Source organism: Engystomops pustulosus, chromosome 9 (assembly GCF_040894005.1).
Source record: "Engystomops pustulosus chromosome 9, aEngPut4.maternal, whole genome shotgun sequence".
In the NCBI taxonomy this organism is placed as follows: domain Eukaryota; kingdom Metazoa; phylum Chordata; class Amphibia; order Anura; family Leptodactylidae; genus Engystomops; species Engystomops pustulosus.
In genome coordinates, this window is record NC_092419.1 from 65,069,118 (window position 1) to 65,084,972 (window position 15,855).

Here is a 15,855-nt window from a genome sequence, read left to right on the forward strand (position 1 = left end):
TAGTAAAAGAAGGTTCAAATTGAACAGCTGCTGTCAACGGCCATTCTAAGCTGAATGTGCCTGCTCTCGTCAGATCGCAGCAGCTTAAGGCTTGGCAAGTACCAGCATGGGAGACTGGCTGGGAATCCAGCAGCAATGTAGCTTAAGGCTTGGCAAGTACCAGCATGGGAGACTGGCTGGGAATCCCAAGTTCCATTGACCTTTTTGAACCTGAAAATTGTGTTAGTTTCTCTATGAGATAGTAAAAGAAGGTTCAAATTGAACAGCTGCTGTCAACGGCCATTCTAAGCTGAATGTGCCTGCTCTCGTCAGATCGCAGCAGCAATGCAGCTTAAGGCTTGGCAAGTACCAGCATGGGAGACTGGCTGGAAATCCCAAGTTCTGTTGACCTTTTTGAACCTGAAAATTGTGTTAGTTTTTCTATGAGATAGTAAAAGAAAGTTCAAATTGAACAGCTGCTGTCAACGGCCATTCTAAGCTGAATGTGCCTGCTCTCGTCAGATCGCAGCAGCAATGCAGCTTAAGGCTTGGCAAGTACCAGCATGGGAGACTGGCTGGGAATCCCAAGTTCCGTTTACCTTTCTGAACCTGAAAATTGTGTTAGTTTCTCTATGAGATAGTAAAAGAAGGTTCAAACTGAACAGCTGCTGTCAACGGCCATTCTAAGCTGAATGTGCCTGCTCTTGTCAGATCGCAGCAGCTTAAGGCTTGGCAAGTACCAGCATGGGAGACTGGCTGGGAATCCCAAGTTCCGTTGACCTTTTTGAACCTGAAAATTGTGTTAGTTTCTCTATGAGATAGTAAAAGAAGGTTCAAATTGAACAGCTGCTGTCAACGGCCATTCTAAGCTGAATGTGCCTGCTCTCGTCAGATCGCAGCAGCAATGCAGCTTAAGGCTTGGCAAGTACCAGCATGGGAGACTGGCTGGGAATCCCAAGTTCCGTTGACCTTTTTGAACCTGAAAATTGTGTTAGTTTCTCTATGAGATAGTAAAAGAAGGTTCAAACTGAACAGCTGCTGTCAACGGCCATTCTAAGCTGAATGTGCCTGCTCTCGTCAGATCGCAGCAGCAATGCAGCTTAAGGCTTGGCAAGTACCAGCATGGGAGACTGGCTGGGAATCCCAAGTTCCGTTGACCTTTTTGAACCTGAAAATTGTGTTAGTTTCTCTATGAGATAATAAAAGAAGGTTCAAATTGAACAGCTGCTGTCAACGGCCATTCTAAGCTGAATGTGCCTGCTCTCGTCAGATCGCAGCAGCAATGCAGCTTAAGGCTTGGCAAGTACCAGCATGGGAGACTGGCTGGGAATACCAAATTCTGTTGACCTTTTTGAACCTGAAAATTGTGTTAGTTTCTCTATGAGATAGTAAAAGAAGGTTCAAATTGAACAGCTGCTGTCAACGGCCATTCTAAGCTGAATGTGCCTGCTCTTGTCAGATCGCCGCAGCTTAAGGCTTGGCAAGTACCAGCATGGGAGACTGGCTGGGAATCCCAAGTTCCGTTGACCTTTTTGAACCTGAAAATTGTGTTAGTTTCTCTATGAGATAGTAAAAGAAGGTTCAAACTGAACAGCTGCTGTCAACGGCCATTCTAAGCTGAATGTGCCTGCTCTCGTCAGATTGCAGCAGCAATGCAGCTTAAGGCTTGGCAAGTACCAGCATGGGAGACTGGCTGGGAATCCCAAGTTCCGTTGACCTTTTTGAACCTGAAATTGTGTTAGTTTCTCTATGAGATAGTAAAAGAAGGTTCAAACTGAACAGCTGCTGTCAACGGCCATTCTAAGCTGAATGTGCCTGCTCTCGTCAGATCGCAGCATCAATGCAGCTTAAGGCTTGGCAAGTACCAGCATGGGAGACTGGCTGGGAATCCCAAGTTCCGTTGACCTTTTTGAACCTGAAAATTGTGTTAGTTTCTCTATGAGATAGTAAAAGAAGGTTCAAATTGAACAGCTGCTGTCAACAGCCATTCTAAGCTGAATGTGCCTGCTCTCGTCAGATCGCAGCAGCAATGCAGCTTAAGGCTTGGCAAGTACCAGCATGGGAGACTGGCTGGGAATCCCAAGTTCCGTTGACCTTTTTGAACCTGAAAATTGTGTTAGTTTCTCTATGAGATAGTAAAAGAAGGTTCAAATTGAACAGCTGCTGTCAACGGCCATTCTAAGCTGAATGTGCCTGCTCTCGTCAGATCGCAGCAGCAATGCAGCTTAAGGCTTGGCAAGTACCAGCATGGGAGACTGGCTGGGAATCCCAAGTTCCGTTGACCTTTTGAACCTGAAAATTGTGTTAGTTTCTCTATGAGATAGTAAAAGAAGGTTCAAATTGAACAGCTGCTGTCAACGGCCATTCTAAGCTGAATGTGCCTGCTCTCGTCAGATCGCAGCAACAATGCAGCTTAAGGCTTGGCAAGTACAAGCATGGGAGACTGGCTGGGAATCCCAAGTTCTGTTGACCTTTTTGAACCTGAAAATTGTTAGTTTCTCTGTCAAAGATGGTAAAAGAAAGTTCAAATTGAACAGCTGCTGTCAACGGCCATTCTAAGCTGAATGTGCCTGCTCTCGTCAGATCGCAGCAGCAATGCAGCTTAAGGCTTGGCAAGTACCAGCATGGGAGACTGGCTGGGAATACCAAGTTCCGTTGACCTTTTTGAGCCTGAAAATTGTGTTAGTTTCTCTATGAGATAGTAAAAGAAGGTTCAAACTGAACATCTGCTGTCAACGGCCATTCTAAGCTGAATGTGCCTGCTCTCGTCAGATCGCAGCAGCAATGAAGCTTAAGGCTTGGCAAGTACCAGCATGGGAGACTGGCTGGGAATTCCAAGTTCTGTTGACCTTTTTGAACCTGAAAATTGTGTTAGTTTCTCTATGAGATAGTAAAAGAAGGTTCAAATTGAACAGCTGCTGTCAACGGCCATTCTAAGCTGAATGTGCCTGCTCTCGTCAGATCGCAGCAGCAATGCAGCTTAAGGCTTGGCAAGTACCAGCATGGGAGACTGGCTGGAAATCCCAAGTTCTGTTGACCTTTTTGAACCTGAAAATTGTGTTAGTTTTTCTATGAGATAGTAAAAGAAAGTTCAAATTGAACAGCTGCTGTCAACGGCCATTCTAAGCTGAATGTGCCTGCTCTCGTCAGATCGCAGCAGCAATGCAGCTTAAGGCTTGGCAAGTACCAGCATGGGAGACTGGCTGGGAATCCCAAGTTCCGTTTACCTTTCTGAACCTGAAAATTGTGTTAGTTTCTCTATGAGATAGTAAAAGAAGGTTCAAACTGAACAGCTGCTGTCAACGGCCATTCTAAGCTGAATGTGCCTGCTCTTGTCAGATCGCAGCAGCTTAAGGCTTGGCAAGTACCAGCATGGGAGACTGGCTGGGAATCCCAAGTTCCGTTGACCTTTTTGAACCTGAAAATTGTGTTAGTTTCTCTATGAGATAGTAAAAGAAGGTTCAAATTGAACAGCTGCTGTCAACGGCCATTCTAAGCTGAATGTGCCTGCTCTCGTCAGATCGCAGCAGCAATGCAGCTTAAGGCTTGGCAAGTACCAGCATGGGAGACTGTCTGGGAATCCCAAGTTCCGTTGACCTTTTTGAACCTGAAAATTGTGTTAGTTTCTCTATGAGATAGTAAAAGAAGGTTCAAACTGAACAGCTGCTGTCAACGGCCATTCTAAGCTGAATGTGCCTGCTCTCGTCAGATCGCAGCAGCAATGCAGCTTAAGGCTTGGCAAGTACCAGCATGGGAGACTGGCTGGGAATCCCAAGTTCCGTTGACCTTTTTGAACCTGAAAATTGTGTTAGTTTCTCTATGAGATAATAAAAGAAGGTTCAAATTGAACAGCTGCTGTCAACGGCCATTCTAAGCTGAATGTGCCTGCTCTCGTCAGATCGCAGCAGCAATGCAGCTTAAGGCTTGGCAAGTACCAGCATGGGAGACTGGCTGGGAATACCAAATTCTGTTGACCTTTTTGAACCTGAAAATTGTGTTAGTTTCTCTATGAGATAGTAAAAGAAGGTTCAAATTGAACAGCTGCTGTCAACGGCCATTCTAAGCTGAATGTGCCTGCTCTTGTCAGATCGCCGCAGCTTAAGGCTTGGCAAGTACCAGCATGGGAGACTGGCTGGGAATCCCAAGTTCCGTTGACCTTTTTGAACCTGAAAATTGTGTTAGTTTCTCTATGAGATAGTAAAAGAAGGTTCAAACTGAACAGCTGCTGTCAACGGCCATTCTAAGCTGAATGTGCCTGCTCTCGTCAGATCGCAGCAGCAATGCAGCTTAAGGCTTGGCAAGTACCAGCATGGGAGACTGGCTGGGAATCCCAAGTTCCGTTGACCTTTTTGAACCTGAAAATTGTGTTAGTTTCTCTATGAGATAGTAAAAGAAGGTTCAAATTAAACAGCTGCTGTCAACAGCCATTCTAAGCTGAATGTGCCTGCTCTCGTCAGATCGCAGCAGCAATGCAGCTTAAGGCTTGGCAAGTACCAGCATGGGAGACTGGCTGGGAATCCCAAGTTCCGTTGACCTTTTGAACCTGAAAATTGTGTTAGTTTCTCTATGAGATAGTAAAAGAAGGTTCAAATTGAACAGCTGCTGTCAACGGCCATTCTAAGCTGAATGTGCCTGCTCTCGTCAGATCGCAGCAGCAATGCAGCTTAAGGCTTGGCAAGTACCAGCATGGGAGACTGGCTGGGAATCCCAAGTTCCGTTGACCTTTTAGAACCTGAAAATTGTGTTAGTTTCTCTATGAGATAGTAAAAGAAGGTTCAAAATGAACAGCTGCTGTCAACGGCCATTCTAAGCTGAATGTGCCTGCTCTCGTCAGATCGCAGCAGCAATGCAACTTAAGGCTTGGCAAGTACCAGCATGGGAGACTGGCTGGGAATCCCAAGTTCCGTTGACCTTTTTGAACCTGAAAATTGTGTTAGTTTCTCTATGAGATAATAAAAGAAGGTTCAAATTGAACAGCTGCTGTCAACGGCCATTCTAAGCTGAATGTGCCTGCTCTCGTCAGATCGCAGCAACAATGCAGCTTAAGGCTTGGCAAGTACAAGCATGGGAGACTGGCTGGGAATCCCAAGTTCTGTTGACCTTTTTGAACCTGAAAATTGTTAGTTTCTCTGTCAAAGATGGTAAAAGAAAGTTCAAATTGAACAGCTGCTGTCAACGGCCATTCTAAGCTGAATGTGCCTGCTCTCGTCAGATCGCAGCAGCAATGCAGCTTAAGGCTTGGCAAGTACCAGCATGGGAGACTGGCTGGGAATACCAAGTTCCGTTGACCTTTTTGAGCCTGAAAATTGTGTTAGTTTCTCTATGAGATAGTAAAAGAAGGTTCAAACTGAACATCTGCTGTCAACGGCCATTCTAAGCTGAATGTGCCTGCTCTCGTCAGATCGCAGCAGCAATGAAGCTTAAGGCTTGGCAAGTACCAGCATGGGAGACTGGCTGGGAATTCCAAGTTCTGTTGACCTTTTTGAACCTGAAAATTGTGTTAGTTTCTCTATGAGATAGTAAAAGAAGGTTCAAATTGAACAGCTGCTGTCAACGGCCATTCTAAGCTGAATGTGCCTGCTCTCGTCAGATCGCAGCAGCTTAAGGCTTGGCAAGTACCAGCATGGGAGACTGGCTGGGAATCCCAAGTTCCGTTGACCTTTTTGAACCTGAAAAATGTGTTAGTTTCTCTATGAGATAGTAAAAGAAGGTTCAAATTGAACAGCTGCTGTCAACGGCCATTCTAAGCTGAATGTGCCTGCTCTCGTCAGATCGCAGCAGCAATGCAGCTTAAGGCTTGGCAAGTACCAGCATGGGAGACTGGCTGGGAATCCCAAGTTCCGTTGACCTTTTTGAACCTGAAAATTGTTAGTTTCTCTGTCAAAGATGATAAAAGAAGGTTCAAATTGAACAGCTGCTGTCAACGGCCATTCTAAGCTGAATGTGCCTGCTCTCGTCAGATCGCAGCAGCAATGCAGCTTAAGGCTTGGCAAGTACCAGCATGGGAGACTGGCTGGGAATCCCAAGTTCCGTTGACCTTTTTGAACCTGAAAATTGTGTTAGTTTCTCTATGAGATAGTAAAAGAAGGTTCAAACTGAACAGCTGCTGTCAACGGCCATTCTAAGCTCAATGTGCCTGCTCTCGTCAGATCGCAGCAGCAATGCAGCTTAAGGCTAGGCAAGTACCAGTATGGGAGACTGGCTGGGAATCCCAAGTTCCGTTGACCTTTTTGAACCTGAAAATTGTGTTAGTTTCTCTATGAGATAGTAAAAGACGGTTCAAATTGAACAGCTGCTATCAACGGCCATTCTAAGCTGAATGTGCCTGCTCTCGTCAGATCGCAGCAGCAATGCAGCTTAAGGCTTGGCAAGTACTAGCATGGGAGACTGGCTGGGAATCCCAAGTTCTGTTGACCTTTTTGAACCTGAAAATTGTTAGTTTCTCTGTCAAAGATGGTAAAAGAAGGTTCAAATTGAACAGCTGCTGTCAACGGCCATTCTAAGCTGAATATGCCTGCTCTCGTCAGACCGCAGCAGCAATGCAGCTTAAGGCTTGGCAAGTACCAGCATGGGAGACTGGCTGCGAATCCCAAGTTCCGTTGACCTTTTTGAACCTGAAAATTGTGTTAGTTTCTCTATGAGATAGTAAAAGAAGGTTCAAACTGAACAGCTGCTGTCAATGGCCATTCTAAGCTGAATGTGCCTGCTCTCGTCAGATCGCAGCAGCAATGCAGCTTAAGGCTTTGCAAGTACCAGCATGGGAGACTGGCTGGGAATCCCAAGTTCTGTTGACCTTTTTGAACCTGAAAATTGTGTTAGTTTCTCTATGAGATAGTAAAAGAAGGTTCAAATTGAACAGCTGCTGTCAACGGCCATTCTAAGCTGAATGTGCCTGCTCTTGTCAGATCGCCGCAGCTTAAGGCTTGGCAAGTACCAGCATGGGAGACTGGCTGGGAATCCCAAGTTCCGTTGACCTTTTTGAACCTGAAAATTGTGTTAGTTTCTCTATGAGATAGTAAAAGAAGGTTCAAATTGAACAGCTGCTGTCAACGGCCATTCTAAGCTGAATGTGCCTGCTCTCATCAGATCGCAGCAGCAATGCAGCTTAAGGCTTGGCAAGTACCAGCATGGGAGACTGGCTGGGAATCCCAAGTTCCGTTGACCTTTTTGAACCTGAAAATTGTGTTAGTTTCTCTATGAGATAGTAAAAGAAGGTTCAAATTGAAAAGCTGCTGTCAACGGCCATTCTAAGCTGAATGTGCCTGCTCTCGTCAGATCGCAGCAGCAATGCAGCTTAAGGCTTGGCAAGTACCAGCATGGGAGACTGGCTGGGAATCCCAAGTTCCGTTGACCTTTTTGAACCTGAAAATTGTTAGTTTCTCTGTCAAAGATGGTAAAAGAAGGTTCAAATTGAACAGCTGCTGTCAACGGCCATTCTAAGCTGAATGTGCCTGCTCTCGTCAGATCGCAGCAGCAATGCAGCTTAAGGCTTGGCAAGTACCAGCATGGGAGACTGGCTGCGAATCCCAAGTTCCGTTGACCTTTTTGAACCTGAAAATTGTGTTAGTTTCTCTATGAGATAGTAAAAGAAGGTTCAAACTGAACAGCTGCTGTCAACGGCCATTCTAAGCTGAATGTGCCTGCTCTCGTCAGATCGCAGCAGCAATGCAGCTTAAGGCTTGGCAAGTACCAGCATGGGAGACTGGCTGGGAATCCCAAGTTCCGTTGACCTTTTTGAACCTGAAAATTGTGTTACTTTCTCTATGAGATAGTAAAAGAAGGTTCAAATTGAACAGCTGCTGTCAACGGCCATTCTAAGCTGAATGAGCCTGCTCTCATCAGATCGCAGCAGCAATGCAGCTTAAGGCTTGGCAAGTACCAGCATGGGAGACTGGCTGGGAATCCCAACTTCTGTTGACCTTTTTGAACCTGAAAATTGTGTTAGTTTCTCTATGAGATAGTAAAAGAAGGTTCAAATTGAACAGCTGCTGTCAACGGCCATTCTAAGCTGAATGTGCCTGCTCTTGTCAGATCGCCGCAGCTTAAGGCTTGGCAAGTACCAGCATGGGAGACTGGCTGGGAATCCCAAGTTCCGTTGACCTTTTTGAACCTGAAAATTGTGTTAGTTTCTCTATGAGATAGTAAAAGAAGGTTCAAATTGAACAGCTGCTGTCCACGGCCATTCTAAGCTGAATGTGCCTGCTCTCATCAGATCGCAGCAGCAATGCAGCTTAAGGCTTGGCAAGTACCAGCATGGGAGACTGGCTGGGAATCCCAAGTTCCGTTGACCTTTTTGAACCTGAAAATTGTGTTAGTTTCTCTATGAGATAGTAAAAGAAGGTTCAAATTGAACAGCTGCTGTCAACGGCCATTCTAAGCTGAATGTGCCTGCTCTCATCAGATCGCAGCAGCAATGCAGCTTAAGGCTTGGCAAGTACCAGCATGGGAGACTGGCTGGGAATCCCAAGTTCTGTTGACCTTTTTGAACCTGAAAATTGTGTTAGTTTCTCTATGAGATAGTAAAAGAAGGTTCAAATTGAACAGCTGCTGTCAACGGCCATTCTAAGCTGAATGTGCCTGCTCTCGTCAGATCGCAGCATCAATGCAGCTTAAGGCTTGGCAAGTACCAGCATGGGAGACTGGCTGGGAATCCCAAGCTCCGTTGACCTTTTTGAACCTGAAAATTGTGTTAGTTTCTCTATGAGATAGTAAAAGAAGGTTCAAATTGAACAGCTGCTGTCAACGGCCATTCTAAGATGAATGTTCCTGCTCTCGTCAGATCGCAGCAGCAATGCAGCTTAAGGCTTGGCAAGTACCAGCATGGGAGACTGGCTGGGAATCCCAAGTTCCGTTGACCTTTTTGAACCTGAAAATTGTGTTAGTTTCTCTATGAGATAGTAAAAGAAGGTTCAAATTGAACAGCTGCTGTCAACGGCAATTCTAAGCTGAATGTGCCTGCTCTCGTCAGATTGCAGCAGCAATGCAGCTTAAGGCTTGGCAAGTACCAGCATGGGAGACTGGCTGGGAATCCCAAGTTCCGTTGACCTTTTTGAACCTGAAAATTGTGTTAGTTTCTCTATGAGATAGTAAAAGAAGGTTCAAATTGAACAGCTGCTGTCAACGGCCATTTTAAGCTGAATGTGCCTGCTCTCGTCAGATCGCAGCAGCTTAAGGCTTGGCAAGTACCAGCATGGGAGACTGGCTGGGAATCCCAAGTTCCCTTGACCTTTTTGAACCTGAAAATTGTGTTAGTTTCTCTATGAGATAGTAAAAGAAGGTTCAAATTGAACAGCTGCTGTCAACGGCCATTCTAAGCTGAATGTGCCTGCTCTCGTCAGATCGCAGCAGCAATGCAGCTTAAGGCTTGGCAAGTACCAGCATGGGAGACTGGCTGCGAATCCCAAGTTCCGTTGACCTTTTTGAACCTGAAAATTGTGTTAGTTTCTCTATGAGATAGTAAAAGAAGGTTCAAATTGAACAGCTGCTGTCAACGGCAATTCTAAGCTGAATGTGCCTGCTCTCGTCAGATTGCAGCAGCAATGCAGCTTAAGGCTTGGCAAGTACCAGCATGGGAGACTGGCTGGGAATCCCAAGTTCCGTTGACCTTTTTGAACCTGAAAATTGTGTTAGTTTCTCTATGAGATAGTAAAAGAAGGTTCAAATTGAACAGCTGCTGTCAACGGCCATTTTAAGCTGAATGTGCCTGCTCTCGTCAGATCGCAGCAGCTTAAGGCTTGGCAAGTACCAGCATGGGAGACTGGCTGGGAATCCCAAGTTCCCTTGACCTTTTTGAACCTGAAAATTGTGTTAGTTTCTCTATGAGATAGTAAAAGAAGGTTCAAATTGAACAGCTGCTGTCAACGGCCATTCTAAGCTGAATGTGCCTGCTCTCGTCAGATCGCAGCAGCAATGCAGCTTAAGGCTTGGCAAGTACCAGCATGGGAGACTGGCTGGGAATCCCAAGTTCCGTTGACCTTTTTGAACCTGAAAATTGTGTTAGTTTCTCTATGAGATAGTAAAAGAAGGTTCAAATTGAACAGCTGCTGTCAACGGCCATTCTAAGCTGAATGTGCCTGCTCTCGTCAGATCGCAGCAGCAATGCAGCTTAAGGCTTGGCAAGTACCAGCATGGGAGACTGGCTGGGAATCCCAAGTTCTGTTGACCTTTTTGAACCTGAAAATTGTGTTAGTTTCTCTATGAGATAGTAAAAGAAGGTTCAAATTGAACAGCTGCTGTCAACGGCCATTCTAAGCTGAATGTGCCTGCTCTCGTCAGATCGCAGCAGCTTAAGGCTTGGCAAGTACCAGCATGGGAGACTGGCTGGGAATCCAGCAGCAATGTAGCTTAAGGCTTGGCAAGTACCAGCATGGGAGACTGGCTGGGAATCCCAAGTTCCGTTGACCTTTTTGAACCTGAAAATTGTGTTAGTTTCTCTATGAGATAGTAAAAGAAGGTTCAAATTGAACAGCTGCTGTCAACGGCCATTCTAAGCTGAATGTGCCTGCTCTCGTCAGATCGCAGCAGCAATGCAGCTTAAGGCTTGGCAAGTACCAGCATGGGAGACTGGCTGGGAATCCCAAGTTCCGTTGACCTTTTTGAACCTGAAAATTGTTAGTTTCTCTGTCAAAGATGATAAAAGAAGGTTCAAATTGAACAGCTGCTGTCAACGGCCATTCTAAGCTGAATGTGCCTGCTCTCGTCAGATCGCAGCAGCAATGCAGCTTAAGGCTTGGCAAGTACCAGCATGGGAGACTGGCTGGGAATCCCAAGTTCCGTTGACCTTTTGAACCTGAAAATTGTGTTAGTTTCTCTATGAGATAGTAAAAGAAGGTTCAAATTGAACAGCTGCTGTCAACGGCCATTCTAAGCTGAATGTGCCTGCTCTCGTCAGATCGCAGCAGCAATGCAGCTTAAGGCTTGGCAAGTACCAGCATGGGAGACTGGCTGGGAATCCCAAGTTCCGTTGACCTTTTTGAACCTGAAAATTGTTAGTTTCTCTGTCAAAGATGGTAAAAGAAGGTTCAAATTGAACAGCTGCTGTCAACGGCCATTCTAAGCTGAATGTGCCTGCTCTCGTCAGATCGCAGCAGCAATGCAGCTTAAGGCTTGGCAAGCACCAGCATGGGAGACTGGCTTGGAATCCCAAGTTCTGTTGACCTTTTTGAACCTGAAAATTGTGTTAGTTTCTCTATGAGATAGTAAAAGAAGGTTCAAATTGAACAGCTGCTGTCAACGGCCATTCTAAGCTGAATGTGCCTGCTCTCGTCAGATCGCAGCAACAATGCAGCTTAAGGCTTGGCAAGTACAAGCATGGGAGACTGGCTGGGAATCCCAAGTTCTGTTGACCTTTTTGAACCTGAAAATTGTTAGTTTCTCTGTCAAAGATGGTAAAAGAAAGTTCAAATTGAACAGCTGCTGTCAACGGCCATTCTAAGCTGAATGTGCCTGCTCTCGTCAGATCGCAGCAGCAATGCAGCTTAAGGCTTGGCAAGTACCAGCATGGGAGACTGGCTGGGAATACCAAGTTCCGTTGACCTTTTTGAGCCTGAAAATTGTGTTAGTTTCTCTATGAGATAGTAAAAGAAGGTTCAAACTGAACATCTGCTGTCAACGGCCATTCTAAGCTGAATGTGCCTGCTCTCGTCAGATCGCAGCAGCAATGAAGCTTAAGGCTTGGCAAGTACCAGCATGGGAGACTGGCTGGGAATTCCAAGTTCTGTTGACCTTTTTGAACCTGAAAATTGTGTTAGTTTCTCTATGAGATAGTAAAAGAAGGTTCAAATTGAACAGCTGCTGTCAACGGCCATTCTAAGCTGAATGTGCCTGCTCTCGTCAGATCGCAGCAGCTTAAGGCTTGGCAAGTACCAGCATGGGAGACTGGCTGGGAATCCCAAGTTCCGTTGACCTTTTTGAACCTGAAAAATGTGTTAGTTTCTCTATGAGATAGTAAAAGAAGGTTCAAATTGAACAGCTGCTGTCAACGGCCATTCTAAGCTGAATGTGCCTGCTCTCGTCAGATCGCAGCAGCAATGCAGCTTAAGGCTTGGCAAGTACCAGCATGGGAGACTGGCTGGGAATCCCAAGTTCCGTTGACCTTTTTGAACCTGAAAATTGTTAGTTTCTCTGTCAAAGATGATAAAAGAAGGTTCAAATTGAACAGCTGCTGTCAACGGCCATTCTAAGCTGAATGTGCCTGCTCTCGTCAGATCGCAGCAGCAATGCAGCTTAAGGCTTGGCAAGTACCAGCATGGGAGACTGGCTGGGAATCCCAAGTTCCGTTGACCTTTTTGAACCTGAAAATTGTGTTAGTTTCTCTATGAGATAGTAAAAGAAGGTTCAAACTGAACAGCTGCTGTCAACGGCCATTCTAAGCTCAATGTGCCTGCTCTCGTCAGATCGCAGCAGCAATGCAGCTTAAGGCTAGGCAAGTACCAGTATGGGAGACTGGCTGGGAATCCCAAGTTCCGTTGACCTTTTTGAACCTGAAAATTGTGTTAGTTTCTCTATGAGATAGTAAAAGACGGTTCAAATTGAACAGCTGCTGTCAACGGCCATTCTAAGCTGAATGTGCCTGCTCTCGTCAGATCGCAGCAGCAATGCAGCTTAAGGCTTGGCAAGTACCAGCATGGGAGACTGGCTGGGAATCCCAAGTTCTGTTGACCTTTTTGAACCTGAAAATTGTTAGTTTCTCTGTCAAAGATGGTAAAAGAAGGTTCAAATTGAACAGCTGCTGTCAACGGCCATTCTAAGCTGAATGTGCCTGCTCTCGTCAGATCGCAGCAGCAATGCAGCTTAAGGCTTGGCAAGTACCAGCATGGGAGACTGGCTGCGAATCCCAAGTTCCGTTGACCTTTTTGAACCTGAAAATTGTGTTAGTTTCTCTATGAGATAGTAAAAGAAGGTTCAAACTGAACAGCTGCTGTCAACGGCCATTCTAAGCTGAATGTGCCTGCTCTCGTCAGATCGCAGCAGCAATGCAGCTTAAGGCTTGGCAAGTACCAGCATGGGAGACTGGCTGGGAATCCCAAGTTCTGTTGACCTTTTTGAACCTGAAAATTGTGTTAGTTTCTCTATGAGATAGTAAAAGAAGGTTCAAATTGAACAGCTGCTGTCAACGGCCATTCTAAGCTGAATGTGCCTGCTCTTGTCAGATCGCCGCAGCTTAAGGCTTGGCAAGTACCAGCATGGGAGACTGGCTGGGAATCCCAAGTTCCGTTGACCTTTTTGAACCTGAAAATTGTGTTAGTTTCTCTATGAGATAGTAAAAGAAGGTTCAAATTGAACAGCTGCTGTCAACGGCCATTCTAAGCTGAATGTGCCTGCTCTCATCAGATCGCAGCAGCAATGCAGCTTAAGGCTTGGCAAGTACCAGCATGGGAGACTGGCTGGGAATCCCAAGTTCCGTTGACCTTTTTGAACCTGAAAATTGTGTTAGTTTCTCTATGAGATAGTAAAAGAAGGTTCAAATTGAAAAGCTGCTGTCAACGGCCATTCTAAGCTGAATGTGCCTGCTCTCGTCAGATCGCAGCAGCAATGCAGCTTAAGGCTTGGCAAGTACCAGCATGGGAGACTGGCTGGGAATCCCAAGTTCCGTTGACCTTTTTGAACCTGAAAATTGTTAGTTTCTCTGTCAAAGATGGTAAAAGAAGGTTCAAATTGAACAGCTGCTGTCAACGGCCATTCTAAGCTGAATGTGCCTGCTCTCGTCAGATCGCAGCAGCAATGCAGCTTAAGGCTTGGCAAGTACCAGCATGGGAGACTGGCTGCGAATCCCAAGTTCCGTTGACCTTTTTGAACCTGAAAATTGTGTTAGTTTCTCTATGAGATAGTAAAAGAAGGTTCAAACTGAACAGCTGCTGTCAACGGCCATTCTAAGCTGAATGTGCCTGCTCTCGTCAGATCGCAGCAGCAATGCAGCTTAAGGCTTGGCAAGTACCAGCATGGGAGACTGGCTGGGAATCCCAAGTTCCGTTGACCTTTTTGAACCTGAAAATTGTGTTACTTTCTCTATGAGATAGTAAAAGAAGGTTCAAATTGAACAGCTGCTGTCAACGGCCATTCTAAGCTGAATGAGCCTGCTCTCATCAGATCGCAGCAGCAATGCAGCTTAAGGCTTGGCAAGTACCAGCATGGGAGACTGGCTGGGAATCCCAACTTCTGTTGACCTTTTTGAACCTGAAAATTGTGTTAGTTTCTCTATGAGATAGTAAAAGAAGGTTCAAATTGAACAGCTGCTGTCAACGGCCATTCTAAGCTGAATGTGCCTGCTCTTGTCAGATCGCCGCAGCTTAAGGCTTGGCAAGTACCAGCATGGGAGACTGGCTGGGAATCCCAAGTTCCGTTGACCTTTTTGAACCTGAAAATTGTGTTAGTTTCTCTATGAGATAGTAAAAGAAGGTTCAAATTGAACAGCTGCTGTCCACGGCCATTCTAAGCTGAATGTGCCTGCTCTCATCAGATCGCAGCAGCAATGCAGCTTAAGGCTTGGCAAGTACCAGCATGGGAGACTGGCTGGGAATCCCAAGTTCCGTTGACCTTTTTGAACCTGAAAATTGTGTTAGTTTCTCTATGAGATAGTAAAAGAAGGTTCAAATTGAACAGCTGCTGTCAACGGCCATTCTAAGCTGAATGTGCCTGCTCTCATCAGATCGCAGCAGCAATGCAGCTTAAGGCTTGGCAAGTACCAGCATGGGAGACTGGCTGGGAATCCCAAGTTCTGTTGACCTTTTTGAACCTGAAAATTGTGTTAGTTTCTCTATGAGATAGTAAAAGAAGGTTCAAATTGAACAGCTGCTGTCAACGGCCATTCTAAGCTGAATGTGCCTGCTCTCGTCAGATCGCAGCATCAATGCAGCTTAAGGCTTGGCAAGTACCAGCATGGGAGACTGGCTGGGAATCCCAAGCTCCGTTGACCTTTTTGAACCTGAAAATTGTGTTAGTTTCTCTATGAGATAGTAAAAGAAGGTTCAAATTGAACAGCTGCTGTCAACGGCCATTCTAAGATGAATGTTCCTGCTCTCGTCAGATCGCAGCAGCAATGCAGCTTAAGGCTTGGCAAGTACCAGCATGGGAGACTGGCTGGGAATCCCAAGTTCCGTTGACCTTTTTGAACCTGAAAATTGTGTTAGTTTCTCTATGAGATAGTAAAAGAAAGTAGAAATTAGGCAGCTGCTGTCAACGGCCATTCTAAGCTGAATGTGCCTGCTCTCGTCAGATCGCAGCAGCAATGCAGCTTAAGGCTTGGCAAGTACCAGCATGGGAGACTGGCTGGGAATCCCAAGTTCCGTTGACCTTTTTGAACCTGAAAATTGTGTTAGTTTCTCTATGAGATAGTAAAAGAAGGTTCAAATTGAACAGCTGCTGTCAACGGCCATTTTAAGCTGAATGTGCCTGCTCTCGTCAGATCGCAGCAGCTTAAGGCTTGGCAAGTACCAGCATGGGAGACTGGCTGGGAATCCCAAGTTCCGTTGACCTTTTTGAACCTGAAAATTGTGTTAGTTTCTCTATGAGATAGTAAAAGAAGGTTCAAATTGAACAGCTGCTGTCAACGGCCATTCTAAGCTGAATGTGCCTGCTCTCGTCAGATCGCAGCAGCAATGCAGCTTAAGGCTTGGCAAGTACCAGCATGGGAGACTGGCTGGGAATCCCAAGTTCCGTTGACCTTTTTGAACCTGATAATTGTGTTAGTTTCTCTATGAGATAGTAAAAGAAGGTTCAAATTGAACAGCTGCTGTCAACGGCCATTCTAAGCTGAATGTGCCTGCTCTCGTCAGATCGCAGCAGCAATGCAGCTTAAGGCTTGGCAAGTACCAGCATGGGAGACTGGCTGGGAATCCCAAGTTCTGTTGACCTTTTTGAACCTGAAAATTGTGTTAG

The 15,855-nt window shown here is 45.7% G+C and overlaps 67 pseudogenes; all 67 read left to right on the forward strand.

Moving 5' to 3' along the window:
• Positions 1 to 271: 271 nt before the first annotated feature.
• Positions 272 to 390, forward strand: LOC140090615 (5S ribosomal RNA; annotated as a pseudogene).
• A 440-nt stretch (positions 391 to 830) lies between these two features.
• Positions 831 to 949, forward strand: LOC140096319 (5S ribosomal RNA; annotated as a pseudogene).
• Positions 950 to 1,019: 70 nt separating this feature from the next.
• Positions 1,020 to 1,138, forward strand: LOC140096332 (5S ribosomal RNA; annotated as a pseudogene).
• Positions 1,139 to 1,208: 70 nt separating this feature from the next.
• On the forward strand, positions 1,209 to 1,327 carry LOC140091390 (5S ribosomal RNA; annotated as a pseudogene).
• Positions 1,328 to 1,578: 251 nt separating this feature from the next.
• LOC140086864 (5S ribosomal RNA) lies at positions 1,579 to 1,697 on the forward strand (annotated as a pseudogene).
• Positions 1,698 to 1,766: 69 nt separating this feature from the next.
• Positions 1,767 to 1,885, forward strand: LOC140084145 (5S ribosomal RNA; annotated as a pseudogene).
• Positions 1,886 to 1,955: 70 nt separating this feature from the next.
• On the forward strand, positions 1,956 to 2,074 carry LOC140090063 (5S ribosomal RNA; annotated as a pseudogene).
• Positions 2,075 to 2,144: 70 nt separating this feature from the next.
• Positions 2,145 to 2,263, forward strand: LOC140096344 (5S ribosomal RNA; annotated as a pseudogene).
• Positions 2,264 to 2,332: 69 nt separating this feature from the next.
• On the forward strand, positions 2,333 to 2,451 carry LOC140087074 (5S ribosomal RNA; annotated as a pseudogene).
• Positions 2,452 to 2,521: 70 nt separating this feature from the next.
• LOC140078292 (5S ribosomal RNA) lies at positions 2,522 to 2,640 on the forward strand (annotated as a pseudogene).
• Positions 2,641 to 2,710: 70 nt separating this feature from the next.
• LOC140090375 (5S ribosomal RNA) lies at positions 2,711 to 2,829 on the forward strand (annotated as a pseudogene).
• Positions 2,830 to 2,899: 70 nt separating this feature from the next.
• Positions 2,900 to 3,018, forward strand: LOC140090616 (5S ribosomal RNA; annotated as a pseudogene).
• Positions 3,019 to 3,088: 70 nt separating this feature from the next.
• Positions 3,089 to 3,207, forward strand: LOC140086060 (5S ribosomal RNA; annotated as a pseudogene).
• A 251-nt stretch (positions 3,208 to 3,458) lies between these two features.
• Positions 3,459 to 3,577, forward strand: LOC140086320 (5S ribosomal RNA; annotated as a pseudogene).
• Positions 3,578 to 3,647: 70 nt separating this feature from the next.
• LOC140096356 (5S ribosomal RNA) lies at positions 3,648 to 3,766 on the forward strand (annotated as a pseudogene).
• A 70-nt stretch (positions 3,767 to 3,836) lies between these two features.
• LOC140091391 (5S ribosomal RNA) lies at positions 3,837 to 3,955 on the forward strand (annotated as a pseudogene).
• Positions 3,956 to 4,206: 251 nt separating this feature from the next.
• LOC140096368 (5S ribosomal RNA) lies at positions 4,207 to 4,325 on the forward strand (annotated as a pseudogene).
• Positions 4,326 to 4,395: 70 nt separating this feature from the next.
• Positions 4,396 to 4,514, forward strand: LOC140090064 (5S ribosomal RNA; annotated as a pseudogene).
• A 69-nt stretch (positions 4,515 to 4,583) lies between these two features.
• LOC140096380 (5S ribosomal RNA) lies at positions 4,584 to 4,702 on the forward strand (annotated as a pseudogene).
• Positions 4,703 to 4,772: 70 nt separating this feature from the next.
• Positions 4,773 to 4,891, forward strand: LOC140087285 (5S ribosomal RNA; annotated as a pseudogene).
• A 70-nt stretch (positions 4,892 to 4,961) lies between these two features.
• LOC140087075 (5S ribosomal RNA) lies at positions 4,962 to 5,080 on the forward strand (annotated as a pseudogene).
• Positions 5,081 to 5,150: 70 nt separating this feature from the next.
• On the forward strand, positions 5,151 to 5,269 carry LOC140078304 (5S ribosomal RNA; annotated as a pseudogene).
• Positions 5,270 to 5,339: 70 nt separating this feature from the next.
• On the forward strand, positions 5,340 to 5,458 carry LOC140090376 (5S ribosomal RNA; annotated as a pseudogene).
• Positions 5,459 to 5,709: 251 nt separating this feature from the next.
• Positions 5,710 to 5,828, forward strand: LOC140096392 (5S ribosomal RNA; annotated as a pseudogene).
• A 70-nt stretch (positions 5,829 to 5,898) lies between these two features.
• On the forward strand, positions 5,899 to 6,017 carry LOC140096405 (5S ribosomal RNA; annotated as a pseudogene).
• Positions 6,018 to 6,087: 70 nt separating this feature from the next.
• LOC140086562 (5S ribosomal RNA) lies at positions 6,088 to 6,206 on the forward strand (annotated as a pseudogene).
• A 70-nt stretch (positions 6,207 to 6,276) lies between these two features.
• Positions 6,277 to 6,395, forward strand: LOC140085146 (5S ribosomal RNA; annotated as a pseudogene).
• Positions 6,396 to 6,465: 70 nt separating this feature from the next.
• Positions 6,466 to 6,584, forward strand: LOC140093804 (5S ribosomal RNA; annotated as a pseudogene).
• Positions 6,585 to 6,654: 70 nt separating this feature from the next.
• LOC140096616 (5S ribosomal RNA) lies at positions 6,655 to 6,773 on the forward strand (annotated as a pseudogene).
• A 251-nt stretch (positions 6,774 to 7,024) lies between these two features.
• Positions 7,025 to 7,143, forward strand: LOC140099085 (5S ribosomal RNA; annotated as a pseudogene).
• Positions 7,144 to 7,213: 70 nt separating this feature from the next.
• Positions 7,214 to 7,332, forward strand: LOC140096417 (5S ribosomal RNA; annotated as a pseudogene).
• Positions 7,333 to 7,402: 70 nt separating this feature from the next.
• LOC140088203 (5S ribosomal RNA) lies at positions 7,403 to 7,521 on the forward strand (annotated as a pseudogene).
• Positions 7,522 to 7,591: 70 nt separating this feature from the next.
• Positions 7,592 to 7,710, forward strand: LOC140096429 (5S ribosomal RNA; annotated as a pseudogene).
• A 70-nt stretch (positions 7,711 to 7,780) lies between these two features.
• LOC140097459 (5S ribosomal RNA) lies at positions 7,781 to 7,899 on the forward strand (annotated as a pseudogene).
• Positions 7,900 to 8,150: 251 nt separating this feature from the next.
• LOC140083356 (5S ribosomal RNA) lies at positions 8,151 to 8,269 on the forward strand (annotated as a pseudogene).
• A 70-nt stretch (positions 8,270 to 8,339) lies between these two features.
• Positions 8,340 to 8,458, forward strand: LOC140079924 (5S ribosomal RNA; annotated as a pseudogene).
• A 70-nt stretch (positions 8,459 to 8,528) lies between these two features.
• LOC140090316 (5S ribosomal RNA) lies at positions 8,529 to 8,647 on the forward strand (annotated as a pseudogene).
• Positions 8,648 to 8,717: 70 nt separating this feature from the next.
• On the forward strand, positions 8,718 to 8,836 carry LOC140087832 (5S ribosomal RNA; annotated as a pseudogene).
• A 70-nt stretch (positions 8,837 to 8,906) lies between these two features.
• On the forward strand, positions 8,907 to 9,025 carry LOC140093623 (5S ribosomal RNA; annotated as a pseudogene).
• Positions 9,026 to 9,276: 251 nt separating this feature from the next.
• On the forward strand, positions 9,277 to 9,395 carry LOC140088204 (5S ribosomal RNA; annotated as a pseudogene).
• A 70-nt stretch (positions 9,396 to 9,465) lies between these two features.
• Positions 9,466 to 9,584, forward strand: LOC140093625 (5S ribosomal RNA; annotated as a pseudogene).
• A 251-nt stretch (positions 9,585 to 9,835) lies between these two features.
• On the forward strand, positions 9,836 to 9,954 carry LOC140096443 (5S ribosomal RNA; annotated as a pseudogene).
• A 70-nt stretch (positions 9,955 to 10,024) lies between these two features.
• On the forward strand, positions 10,025 to 10,143 carry LOC140079502 (5S ribosomal RNA; annotated as a pseudogene).
• A 309-nt stretch (positions 10,144 to 10,452) lies between these two features.
• LOC140096455 (5S ribosomal RNA) lies at positions 10,453 to 10,571 on the forward strand (annotated as a pseudogene).
• A 70-nt stretch (positions 10,572 to 10,641) lies between these two features.
• Positions 10,642 to 10,760, forward strand: LOC140096467 (5S ribosomal RNA; annotated as a pseudogene).
• A 69-nt stretch (positions 10,761 to 10,829) lies between these two features.
• Positions 10,830 to 10,948, forward strand: LOC140096479 (5S ribosomal RNA; annotated as a pseudogene).
• Positions 10,949 to 11,207: 259 nt separating this feature from the next.
• Positions 11,208 to 11,326, forward strand: LOC140087076 (5S ribosomal RNA; annotated as a pseudogene).
• A 70-nt stretch (positions 11,327 to 11,396) lies between these two features.
• On the forward strand, positions 11,397 to 11,515 carry LOC140078315 (5S ribosomal RNA; annotated as a pseudogene).
• Positions 11,516 to 11,585: 70 nt separating this feature from the next.
• Positions 11,586 to 11,704, forward strand: LOC140090377 (5S ribosomal RNA; annotated as a pseudogene).
• A 251-nt stretch (positions 11,705 to 11,955) lies between these two features.
• LOC140096491 (5S ribosomal RNA) lies at positions 11,956 to 12,074 on the forward strand (annotated as a pseudogene).
• A 70-nt stretch (positions 12,075 to 12,144) lies between these two features.
• LOC140096503 (5S ribosomal RNA) lies at positions 12,145 to 12,263 on the forward strand (annotated as a pseudogene).
• Positions 12,264 to 12,333: 70 nt separating this feature from the next.
• LOC140086564 (5S ribosomal RNA) lies at positions 12,334 to 12,452 on the forward strand (annotated as a pseudogene).
• A 70-nt stretch (positions 12,453 to 12,522) lies between these two features.
• Positions 12,523 to 12,641, forward strand: LOC140079503 (5S ribosomal RNA; annotated as a pseudogene).
• A 70-nt stretch (positions 12,642 to 12,711) lies between these two features.
• On the forward strand, positions 12,712 to 12,830 carry LOC140088205 (5S ribosomal RNA; annotated as a pseudogene).
• A 70-nt stretch (positions 12,831 to 12,900) lies between these two features.
• Positions 12,901 to 13,019, forward strand: LOC140079505 (5S ribosomal RNA; annotated as a pseudogene).
• Positions 13,020 to 13,270: 251 nt separating this feature from the next.
• Positions 13,271 to 13,389, forward strand: LOC140099097 (5S ribosomal RNA; annotated as a pseudogene).
• Positions 13,390 to 13,459: 70 nt separating this feature from the next.
• LOC140096515 (5S ribosomal RNA) lies at positions 13,460 to 13,578 on the forward strand (annotated as a pseudogene).
• Positions 13,579 to 13,648: 70 nt separating this feature from the next.
• Positions 13,649 to 13,767, forward strand: LOC140088206 (5S ribosomal RNA; annotated as a pseudogene).
• A 70-nt stretch (positions 13,768 to 13,837) lies between these two features.
• On the forward strand, positions 13,838 to 13,956 carry LOC140096528 (5S ribosomal RNA; annotated as a pseudogene).
• A 70-nt stretch (positions 13,957 to 14,026) lies between these two features.
• LOC140097461 (5S ribosomal RNA) lies at positions 14,027 to 14,145 on the forward strand (annotated as a pseudogene).
• A 251-nt stretch (positions 14,146 to 14,396) lies between these two features.
• Positions 14,397 to 14,515, forward strand: LOC140083357 (5S ribosomal RNA; annotated as a pseudogene).
• Positions 14,516 to 14,585: 70 nt separating this feature from the next.
• LOC140079936 (5S ribosomal RNA) lies at positions 14,586 to 14,704 on the forward strand (annotated as a pseudogene).
• A 70-nt stretch (positions 14,705 to 14,774) lies between these two features.
• On the forward strand, positions 14,775 to 14,893 carry LOC140090317 (5S ribosomal RNA; annotated as a pseudogene).
• Positions 14,894 to 14,963: 70 nt separating this feature from the next.
• On the forward strand, positions 14,964 to 15,082 carry LOC140087833 (5S ribosomal RNA; annotated as a pseudogene).
• A 70-nt stretch (positions 15,083 to 15,152) lies between these two features.
• Positions 15,153 to 15,271, forward strand: LOC140096540 (5S ribosomal RNA; annotated as a pseudogene).
• A 251-nt stretch (positions 15,272 to 15,522) lies between these two features.
• On the forward strand, positions 15,523 to 15,641 carry LOC140096553 (5S ribosomal RNA; annotated as a pseudogene).
• A 70-nt stretch (positions 15,642 to 15,711) lies between these two features.
• LOC140079506 (5S ribosomal RNA) lies at positions 15,712 to 15,830 on the forward strand (annotated as a pseudogene).
• Positions 15,831 to 15,855: the final 25 nt, after the last annotated feature.